The following is a 12,402-nucleotide window of genomic DNA, read 5'->3' on the forward strand; positions in this document are numbered from 1 at the left end:
TTCAGAGCAGGTGCTATTAGTACAGGGGTGAATAATGCTGGTTTCACCTGGTCTGGACATCATTGGCCATGATCTGCGTGATATTCGGAGTAGCTTATCCCTGTTTCGCGCATATCCATACAGTCATATTTAAACGTCGCTTACCAGCAGTGGGCAATGCATTTTCCCTGGTAATGTGTGCTAAACATGATCTGACCTGCATCCGACATGCATTACTCGTGCCTTCGGGATTACATTACATCCCTTGCAGGACATGGGACTGGGAACATGCACGACGGTCACTGCATTTAACATATGGCCATCTGAGATTTGTACACGTGTTATGTCGTTTTGTACGTGGAGTATACTACGGCTGTTACTCCATACTGCACTCACATGGGTAACTCAGTTAGTTTACATATTGATGAGTCCAGTTAATGGTATGTCCATGTGATGTTTACTGGATGTTCTCCGGCATTGGGCATGTATATCTCAGTGAGCCACACACGATACTGTGCTACCCCTTCAAACAACCGTGGGTGGAGCATGCTGGGGTGACGAGTACCTGTCATGGGTACACCCCATGCCTTGACACAACATCCATGATTATATTATGTGGAGCCCCGCATTAACGCAGCAGGGACTCTGTGCTAGTGTGTGCAGAACAGTGCTTACACACATGTGCTCCCACGATTGCCTCTGCTCCTCTACGCGACAGTTGGTTACTCGATGTTGTGGCGACAACGGACACTGTTTGCCCCATTTGGTGTATGGCCTCTGACAATCGGCTGTGTACCTACCGATGTACCTGGGACCCTATACACACAGCACCACCATATGCTGATAGGCGCATGTACTGTTCAGGTGTTGACATTCCTTGTTCCAATAGCTGTTGTGTGTACAATGTTTGAGGGCTGCCTATGTAGGATTCATACAGTGGGCCACCTGTACATTACAATTTACAGATGGTCGTGCTTGTGTGCCATCCATTTTACTGTGTGTGCAGGTGGAGAGGTGTGTCAGTCCATAGTGGCCTACACTGACAGAGTATGTGCTATACGTTCCCTCTTTGTCAAAGCGTAGGCATATTGGGCACGCCTCCGTCTGCCTACTGGGGCTGGCACAGTGTGTTCATGGTCTGAATCCCTCTGTGCCTGTGATGGCCTTGGCAATTGTGGTGGGCTATGAGGGCCTTCACCATTTTGTCCCTGCTGCAGCTGTTTCCGCAGGATCATATTATGTAGCATGGCACATACTATGACGATGTGGGCACACATGCCTGGAGAGTACTGCAAGGCTCCACCAGATGTGTCCAAGCACCGGTACCTTGATTTCAGCATCCCGAACACACGCTCTATGATGATTCTCATTTGTGCATGTGCCTCATTATGGAGTTCTTGCATGGGTGTGTGTGCATTTCTGATGGGAGTCATCATCCATGGCTCCAGTGCATAGCCAGCATCCCCCACAAGGTGGCCATGTGGGATGTCCCCCCCTAACAAATACCTGATACAGCTGTGAGGCATGCCAGATATGGGAGTCATGGTAGCTTCCAGGGCTGCCAGCACACACATCCATGATAATGCCCTGGGCATTGCACACGACCTGGCAGTTGATGGAGTGGAATCCCTTGTGGTTTATGTAGCACCTACCATGCTCAGCAGATGGTGACTTGATTTGTATGTGCGTGCAGTCTATCGCACCTCTGGGTAGTGTGCCACATGGTGGAAGTGACGCATATTGCTGGCCAACTCCTCCTGAGTTCGGGGGAAGTATATATGCTCATTGGTATGTGGTAACATGGCATCCAGGAACTGGTGTAGTACCCTGGATGCTGATGCCTGTGAGATCCCCATTATATCTCCAGTTGGCCTTTGAAAGGTACCTGTGGCTAGTATTCGCATGCTTACACATACCTTCGTGTCCACTGGGATAGGTTCCCCTCTATTTCTGGTTCTCAGGCGTGGCCAGCACAGCTCCACTATTTGCTGTAAGATGTCCCTGTCCACCCTGTAATGCTCTATTATCTCCAGATCATGTAGCCCCTGGTAGGTTACCCTTGGTCTGAACACTCTTCTCCTCCTCCGGGGCCTGCGGTGGTTGTCGGCATCCTCCTCCACAACACTGTCAGTCTCTAACACATGCTGATGAATCACAGCTATGGCAGCTCCCAACATGTACATTTTAAAAGTTCCCCATGTGTTTACACCTATGGTCCAGTGTTTGGGAATTCACAGGTGTGTGTAGGGTGCTTTCACACTTTATACTATTGTGCTGTGAACACCGATGATGTCATAGGGTGTGTATGTACGATCTTAGCTACAGGGTATCTTATGTGTTTTACTACCGGAACTACTATTTTGGTGCCTTTGGTGTTGAATTACATTTGGCTGCCGTGGATTACCTCTTGACCTTCCATTTACATTTCTGCACGTTCCACCTACCATTTTCTGGCATGCATCCAGCTGCCTGCTTTCATTTGTACTTTCCCAGACCTGGCGTATCTTGAGTAATGTGTGCTATTGCCAGTCTACTGTCAGTTTGCTTTGCTCTGCTATGACAGATCTCCTCTCTTTGCAATCCAATGCCTCCCCTCCTTTCTTTGCATTCTGATGCCTCCCCTATCCTGTTTTGCAGGTTTCTGCGAGCAGACTTGACAGCTGCCATCGATTGGCTGCAGTGAGTTGATTGGTGTTGATTGCTCATTAGTACGCCAATTACCCTACTTCGGCATTTCCTGCTTTTCTTCCCCTGACCTTCCTGTTTGTGCTATTGTTCACACCGTGTGCATCCGCTTACTGGGTTTCGGTCACGTTTTCATCCCTGTACACATGCGCTTTTGGGCACCATGTGTGCTCTCAACTAAACGATTCTATACCTTCCTCCCCACCCCTGTCCTGCAGCTCTGCTTAGCAACGGCCAGGCCAGTTTGCATTGCTCCAATGTGCTTGCTGCTATGGTGACACACCCCTCTGCTGATGTCATGTATCTCCTCTGAGCCACTCCTCGGTATTATAGCGCTGCGCCGTATGGTTCAACCTTCATCCGGCAGGACATTTGAGATTCAGTATTATCTGCCTCATTTGCATGGCATTGACTACTAATTCATAGTTACCACGCCGAACACTGTCGCAGGCCCTTAGCAACCCTTGCACCTTGGTTGTGGTGTTCCATGCCTACCATTGTGTATTATGGTGTAAACCTGATTTGTATTACATTGCGATTTTATAAGATTTTTATATATTTCCTTTATGTTCCAGTTTGTGCACACATGCCCTGCGGTTGTACTGTGCATTACTGTGGACATGACATTAAATATTGTTTTTTAGGTGTTGTGCATCTTTTCTTATGCCAATGGCTGTGTATTTAGCCATTGCCATATGTTAATTTTGTAATACATGAGTCTGGTCTGCTTCCATAGCTCCGATGTTCTGTTTGGGAAAATGTAAACCGTGTTTTTTGGTTTACATTTCCGTGGGCTTACACTACACATGCACCACTTCGTGAATCACTATCTGCCTTCATTTGCATGGTGCGTCACTGCACATGGGGTGATTAGCATACCTATGCCGAGGGCTGCGCAGTTCTGGCGTAGGCTGGTAGTGTACGTGGTATTGGATAGTACCTGAATAGCTTGATGGCCATATTTGGCCCTATTCCACCTACGCTATGCTTGCGCCTGGCACAAGCTTCATGAATCCCGGGGAAAGTCTTCCCTCTCAAGCTTAGTAATCAAAACACATGACAACATTCTTCTCACAACCCTCAATGTTTTGAAATACTTCAGTCTCTGGCTTAACAGCAACTTCAACTTTCAACTTCAAATCCAGAAAACCAAAGCTAAAATACATCAAACTTGTTCCTGGTCTCTTAAAATCTCCCCCTTCTTATACCCTGCTGGTATAAAAGTCATAGGAAAATGTATTCATGTTTGACAGTTTGAATGTAATCTTCCTGTCATTTCCTCTGCTTCAAAGAAGAACATTACAACCCTACAGACTACCAACATCAGAATCACATCTGGCCGAGCACCACTGCTGAGTTCTACAAAACATGAACTAGCTGCCATACAACAAAGAGTGATGTTACTCCTCAGCTCTCTCTTGTTCAGACTTCTTACTCATAATACATTTGCCTATGTGGCTAGCAAATTTAATATAATACAAAGGACCTACAATGTCAGATCTTACATTTACCAGGCTTCTACCCTTTAACTATCCACTTTGACCAAAACCAAAACATGCAGCAAACATAGCTTTTAGTCCTAGACCCCAACGTTTTGCAGTCCCTCCACCCTCATCATAACAGACTCAGATAGCTATCTCAAATTTAGAAAAAAAACACTTAAGTATTACTTAAACAGGCCAAATGCCACTGCCACACACCTGACACGATATCATGAAATAACAATAACCTCTTTAATTATACTTGTCTCATTGACACTTTCTCACTTTTGTGACCCACTCAGTTGAATTCTCAGACACCTTTCCTTACCTATCCACCTATCACTCCTCACCCTCCTCCCCTCTGACACCCCCCATCTTACCCTCATTGTTCATTCTCTGTTACCTCTTTCCATCCCCATGTACTTTCATCCCTTCTACAACTGTGACTGACATCTCTAAACCACTTTCAGTAATACGTACATTTTTGATAACTCCTTCAAACAATTGTTACCTACTCCATGTTCCCTTTCACAATATTTATATTCTCATGAAATTGTTTCTGTTTTCTACTAGAACTACATTATGTAACTGTATACATAATTAATATTCTCCAATGCATATTGTTATTTTTTCATTGTGGTATCCTCTGGGCACTCTGGCAGATGCTGAAAATAATTTACATGGATCAGTGTTCTATCCTGGTTAATAACTAACTAATTAACTAACTAGCTATCTAACTAACTAACTAACTGACTGACTAACTATCCACTCTCCTGATAGTATTGTAGAATACATACCTTTAAAAGAGAGCACAACAGGTCATTGAAAATGTTTGTGACTGAGCAGTAACTTATTGCTCACTATTGGAGCTATAGGATGACAGTCAGCATAGCTATGAAGCAGACCGATTGTCCTCATAGATGAATGTGTCTTTTGAAGAGACCACTACCAGTGCCTAATCCTGGCACTGATTTAAATCAATGTACTGACCTTCACATGTGCACTGAACCAAAATAAAAACATTACCTTATCATCGTATGGTGCAATAGAATTTAGATTGCCAGGTTTGAGTACCTGTTGCACAGTCTTCATCAATATTTTTTGTATGCAATGAAATCACTACTCTTGTTCTGTAAACCTTGTGCATTAGACCATACTAAGACATGTTTTCCTTTGTAACTCACAGTATTTATAGTTATAATTCATAACTGTCAGTACAGTTCTTAATATGGACATTTTTTAAATGAATCTATGCCTTAGTTGTGGATGAGAAGGATCTGTGGATCAGACTACCTATATGACTGGTAAACAAACAAAAAATAAATAAACATGTTTTTTCTATTTTAAGTGAGAATAGTAATTTAGTTGCATTCACAGGGTTATTTAGATAATTAAAATTGAGTGGCAATATAGTCACCACCAATATGTTCAGTAAAAGTTCATTTTTATCCTGTAACATCTCATACTGCTTATTTATACTTGACAAATAACAGAGAAAAACATATTAGAGAATTTTGTTTGCACTAGTCTCGAGCAGCTGATATTTCCTTAAGATTCCATTGTCACTGATTTTACAGTACAATTATTTCTTATATGTCTGTTATCTGGCTTTAACTAAAAGGAGTTACTCTTCAGCTTCATTATCATTTGTATACATTCTGTAATGATAGTTGAATCTTATCAATATTATTAAGATTTAAAATTACTACCATAACTTTGTTTTGTTAATATATAGAAAATTTGCATAATAAAGTCAATGTATCACTGTAACCCACCATGAAGGAAAAACTACTCAGAAGACTATATGGTATATTAACCATCTTTTCTTGTTACTGAACTGATACAATGTTCATATGTTACAGTAGATTAACAGTAAATGTGCCAATCAATCTTTTGGACACATTTAAGGATGGCAGCTCCTTAGGATAATATGTAACTGGTTCAGACTGCTTGGAATGTGCATTTTATTACCATGAATTAAGTGATTTGCTCAGCAGGCAATGTCTCACGAAACATTTAATAAATTTGCAACATCTGGCACTAATGTTTAGAGGAGACTAGCTGTTAGGCCATTAAGTCTAGAAGCTTTCTCTGAATAGAAATCTAATGCACTTTATGACTTAACAAATTAGGTAAGGCTGGCTGAGGTGTTAATGAATCTCTTTAATTGATTTTGCTCATACTCATTTCTTTTGAGTAATGAAACAAACCTAAACGTACACTGATAATGGTTCAACATTTCTGAGATACATCATTTCTGCAGTATGTTTCACTTACCTAATGTTTTTGCCGTCTTCATTTATTGATCAATTTACTTTGCATTGTTGGACAGTAATGGAACAAAGACCCTTATATAACCTGTTCGGAACATATCTGGGATATGAGGTACTTAAAACTAACCAATAGACTAGAAGCAACATAATCTGGTTAATCCTCTGGTAAGGCAAGGCAGGAAACAAAGCCATTATAACAAGAAATTGAAAAGAAAACAAATGCTAATCCTTACTTGCACATTAAGCATCCATTTTTGGCAATTCATGCAGCAGGGAATAATATGCAGAACTTAATCCAACAAGAGGTGTTCTTACTAATATTGCACAACTTTATTTACAAGATCTGTTAGGGTTGCAAGCTTATTATATACTTTGGGAGGGATGAAACAAGGACAGGATAAAATGAGTTGAGACAGGATTAATTGGGTTAAATACTATTAATTAATACTACACAGATGGATAAGTAATATAAGGTAAAGGGCATGAGAAAAAAAAATTACTGAAGTCTAATCAGGAGATTCCAATATCTGCTATGATATAAAACTTTGTCTAGCAAGAAAAATGTTGAATTGTTAGTATGATGTCATAATGTCCTTATTTATCTAAGAAACAAAAGTTATGAAAGTTATGCAGAGGAATGGTCTTCACTTGTCGTTTCATGTATGCTCACAATGATTTATGAAGTTGCACCTCTTGCAAAGTCATCACTTAGATTCACCTACTAATCCTTGAAATTTAACTTGCTAAGGACTTGGCTACAGAATTAAACTAGTCAGGATCTAGCACACCAAACATCTCAAAAGTAATTGTCTCTGGCTTCTTCATATGAGGGCAAGTTTACTGCACCCCTGAACTTTTATTTATTTGTTTGTTTATTTGATTATTTATTTTATTTATCCTTTGTTGACTGGGTTAGTCCTACTAGGTTAGAAGTCTCTTTCCAGGGGAGACCCAGGGTGGTATTTATACTACTAGGGGAAACTGTCAGGAATCATCATCATCAGGAAGTTGCCCTACACATCATTGTTGCAAGTGGGACCTATTCTGCAGAAGTACTTCCTATTTCCACTCCAGACACAGAGGCAGACCAGGAAAATATGAAGGTACATGGAGAGAGAAGAAGATAATGGAGTGGTGAGAACAATGGAGGAAAAAGCAAATTTTCAGACCAGAGATTGTGTGCAGGATTCTAAGGAAATGTTTCAGGAGGGTTGCATGTGATTTATTTACAGAAATGGTGATACAGAGTAAGCCAGAAAATGAAGGAAATATTTCCTGGAGGTTACATTATGGAGAAAATAGAAAAGAAGGATGCCAATAAAATCCTGAAGAATAGTGGTAAGATGGGAAAAAAAACATATGCAGAGAAAGTAAAAGAAGACAAAAGAAGAATAGCAGAAAAGAAAGCAGAAGAAAATGAAACACAGAAGCACATGGTAAGAATTCAAAGTAAAGAAGACAAAGAAATGGACAGGTATGAAGTATGGGACGATTTTATAGCTCCTCTGGCCACATGAGGTAAGAGCATTTATTCTTATTAACAAAGAGACATTTTCTGACTTTATATTTGACATTGTTTTTTTAATGGAATTTTTTTGAGATTATGAAAAAGAAAGACCATACTCCATGTTTTTCTTTAGATAAAAATATTTAACAGGGAAATAAAAAATAAAATTCATGTACAATTTTGAATAGAGGTGGAATGTGAGACTATGAAAAGACATTTGAAAACTTTATGTAAGGAAGCACTGGACATTGCAAAAGTTTATGAAAAAAGATGTGTATGGACTGGTAGATGGGATGTGATATTCTGTTAAAAATAGAAAGAGAAAAAAGTATACAAATAGCTAGCATGATAAATGTAGAGGGGAATATGGGTGTTATGAAATATTAGGTACAACACAAAACATTTTTTTTTATTTTTTTGTGAAAAGGAAGGAAATTTGATAAGTAACTGTGACAATAGACAATATTATATTTGTGGGGAAATGGGACATGAAAAAAATATGAATCGAAATGTTATAAATGTAACAGAACTGGCCATTTATCAATGGATTGCAAAAATGAAAAAAAAAAAAAGTAAGGAAAAAGAAAGAGTAGAAAATGAGCAAAGAAAATAAATGTTGGAAGTAGAAGCAAAAGAAAACTTAAATGAGAAAAAAAAAAATAACAAAGATGACATAGAAGAAGGTTCTGAAATAAGTGATGAAGAAGACATAAACTGAGGGGTAATAAAAATATAAAAAAGAATGATATTGGTAAAGTGGCAAATGTCAGAAAAGGAAATTTCAAAGGGATAAGAACAAAAGAAAAAAGAAAGGAAATGGATTAAAAGACTATATGCAGCTAATGATTTGGGATTGGTATAAAGGTTAAGGTGTTTGGCTCACAGATACAAGGTACGGTGTTTGATTTTCACCTTTGTGAGATAAATTTGCTAGGCTTAGAATGTTCTGTTAAGAAAGCTAGCGTAGTAATTAGTTATGAACTTATGAAACCACAAATAAAAGGAAAATAAAAAAATAGACTGTTTTCTGTAAATGTGAATAATATTAAGATGATATTAAGATGAATAGAGATTTTGGGGTAGTGTAACATGTTGTAGATGTAATTATATTAGGAGACACAATATTTGAAACAAATGAAGAAAGATTACAGACAGAAAAACTATGGGGAGGAAAGATAATCTGGAATTTATAAAATGAGATGTGTTCTGGAATAGCCGTGTTCTGTAGAAATACAGTAAAGATATTCCTACCTAAAAATGAGGTCAGGAAGACTAAGGTTGGTGGAATCTCTATCTTCATTAAGGACAGGCACACCTACAGACTGGTTTTCCAGCATGACACACTGGAACTACTCCAGGTGCAATTGACATTTAGCAAGACACCCATCCAAGTTATAGCCAGCTATAGACCCACCTCCAAGACTCAGGTCACCCACACCTCTTATGTGGATCTACTTGAATCCATCAAGGTACCCCCAACACCCTGATTCTTGGTGACATCAAATACCCCACCATAGACTGGGTGAACTCTTCTTGCACTAAAGTACTCACTCAATGATTCCTTGACTTCATCAGTTTTAATGCACTAGATCAGCTCATCTCATATCCCACAAGGAGAGATAATATTCTGGACTTGGTTCTCACCCACATGGGTGACTGCTGCACCACTCCCATAGTATGTTCTTCCCTGGTGAGATCAGATTATCAGACTGTCTCATTCAAAGTTTCTATCCCACCCAACCCCCCCCCACCCAGCCATAATCAAGCTAAAAAACTTCTCAAAAGTTGACTACAGCCTCCTAAGGAATGGTATCTGTAGCTTCACACCACCTCCCCACTCAGATGATGCAGACAACTATGCTGAACAGTACACCAATGCAGTGTACAAGCACCTGTATAAGTGCATGGACTCAGCCATACCCAACAGAACTAAAATGTGCTCCTCAAAAAAACACAAACCTGTTTGGTGGACATCCTCTTTCAACAAGCTTTACAACAAAAGGAAGAAACTGTTGTCCAAGGGTAAAAAGGAACCAATTCCAAACTGGAAAAACACACTCCTTAACCTCAACAAGCAAATTAGATCACTAGTGAAAACCTCCAAAGCCAATTATGAATCAAAACTAGCTTCTGAAACAAAGGGAAACCACAAAGCCTTCTTCAGTTACATTAGGAACCTCCATGACAAAACCTTGGTTTGTTCTGAATTAGTACTTAACAGTATCACTTTCACTGATTATGCTGACTTAGCCAACCTGCTGGCAAATAGGTTCAGCACAAACGTCACTCCCCTGTCCCACACAAAGGCCCTTTTAATATCCCCAATACTTGTCCCGCACCTCACATCTCCATAGATTAAGTGTTAAAGGCCCTATCCAAGACAAAGAACACAGCTTCCATGGGACATAATAGTATCTCAGGCTGTATTCTACACCATCTCTGGGAAGAACTGGCTTCACCATTGAGCACCCTACTCAACCATAGCCTAAGTACAGGCTTCATTACAGCAGAGTGGAGAACTGCCATTGTTATCCCCATACACAAATGTGGTGACACTACTGATTGCGGAAAGTATTGCCTTGTTAGCTTGACATGTGTGCTCTAAAAAGCCATGGAGCATATTATTATGTATCTCATAAACAAGGACATAGGCAATCTCCAAGCACTTGACCCTGCCAATTCAGATTTGTCAAGGGCAGATCTTGCCTGTTGAACCTTTTTGACTTCTTTGAGACTGTCACCAAGGCCCTGGATGAGGGAAAGTCAGTACATGCAGCTTACCATGACTTGGCCAAGGCTGTTGACACAAGGGCATCATCGAAAAGCTAAAACAACTTGGCATAAATCCCTATGTCATCAGGTGGGCAGCTCACCGACAGGACCCACAAGGTCAAAACTGGCACCTCCACCTCCGATAGTAGACCTGTCACTAGTGGAGTTACCCAGGGATCTGTTCTGGGACCCCTACTGTTTGGCATCTACTTCTCAGATGTCCAGGCAAAGACAAAAGGCCTGTGGCTGACCAAGTTTGCAGATGACTGCATGTTGGGTGCTGTCCTTGACTTCCCTGATGATAACATACTGCAAGAATGTCTCACACCAACCAAAGACTGGTGCCAAAGTAATGGCCTCAAGTTAAATGCAAATAATATATAAATCATTATACCATTTAGCATAAACATGGCCCCTACTTATTACCACATCAATGGCAACCCCCTAAACACACAACCTGTGTGAGAGACCTGGGTACTCAGGTTGGCAACAATCTCACATTTGACCATCATGTAGCAGTAGTGGTCCAGAAAAGACTTTTACTAGGTTCATCTTATCAGTAAAGAGATTGCATCCAGGGAAAAAAGGAGGTTATTAGCTCTCTATACTTCTCCCTCATTAGACCAATAATTGAGTATAACACCCCATTTGGTATGTACCTCTCAAAACATCTCCACCAACTGGAAAGGCCACAGAAATACCTCACAAAGAGAATCCATGGCATCCATCAAAATCACTATCACTCTACTCGGTATTGTACAGATTGCTAAGAGGTGAACTGTGTCTTGCCTACAAGGCAATCTCGGACCATACTCTACCAGAGATGCTCCATATATATAAGTCTAACTCCTCGAGCATTACCCACTCAAAAGGCCTGAATCTAATATGCAATATCAACAAAACCTGCTGAAGAGACAGGTTTGTCTCCCAGATGCTTCCCCATCTCTGGAATAGACTTCCCTTGCACATCAAACAAAGTACCTCACTAACCCTCTTTACTTGCAACCTTAATGAGTGGATAGGAAACCACACATTTTTCCCAGAGGTTCCACCTATGTCCTTCATTGACAAGGGCAACAGGAGCTGATTGAGCTTTCTTTTTGGGGATAAACACTTGGCTAGGCTTGTAAGGATCCCAGGGCCATTAGTCTAGTAACCTCCTATGATCCTATGTAACTTTAGCAAAAATGGGAAGATTAACCATTGCAGATTTAAAATGGAAATAACAAGTATATAGTATTATATTCTTATACTAATTGCAAAGAAAGGGAAAGATTATATCATCACATTTTAGACTATGAAGTGATACATATGAATATTATATCAGGAAACTTTAATTGTGATTTAAGAGGCAAACAGAAAAAATAAAGGAAATGATATAACTAAAATGTTAGATGTTATAAGATGTGGTAAGTTAAAACTTTGGGACAAAAATTAATGGAATTGCAAAAGGGATATATATAGAAACAAACTAGATTATTTTATAGTATCAAAAGGTTTAGTTATATGAGAAGGTGGTAGTTGAAACAGGAATTTCTGATCATCTTGCAATATAGCTAGAGATAAAGGAAAATAAGGAACATATAAACGTAGGTAAAGGAATAAAAAGGACAAATAATAAAGCATGGATTGAAGAGTGAAAGAGATAAGTAATACAGTTTTGGGAAGGCCATATTACTATAAGAATATTTTATAAAACTTGGTT

The sequence above is a fragment of the Protopterus annectens genome, chromosome 3.part0 (assembly GCF_019279795.1).
Source record: "Protopterus annectens isolate FY-2018-M chromosome 3.part0, PAN1.0, whole genome shotgun sequence".
Classification (NCBI taxonomy): domain Eukaryota; kingdom Metazoa; phylum Chordata; order Ceratodontiformes; family Protopteridae; genus Protopterus; species Protopterus annectens.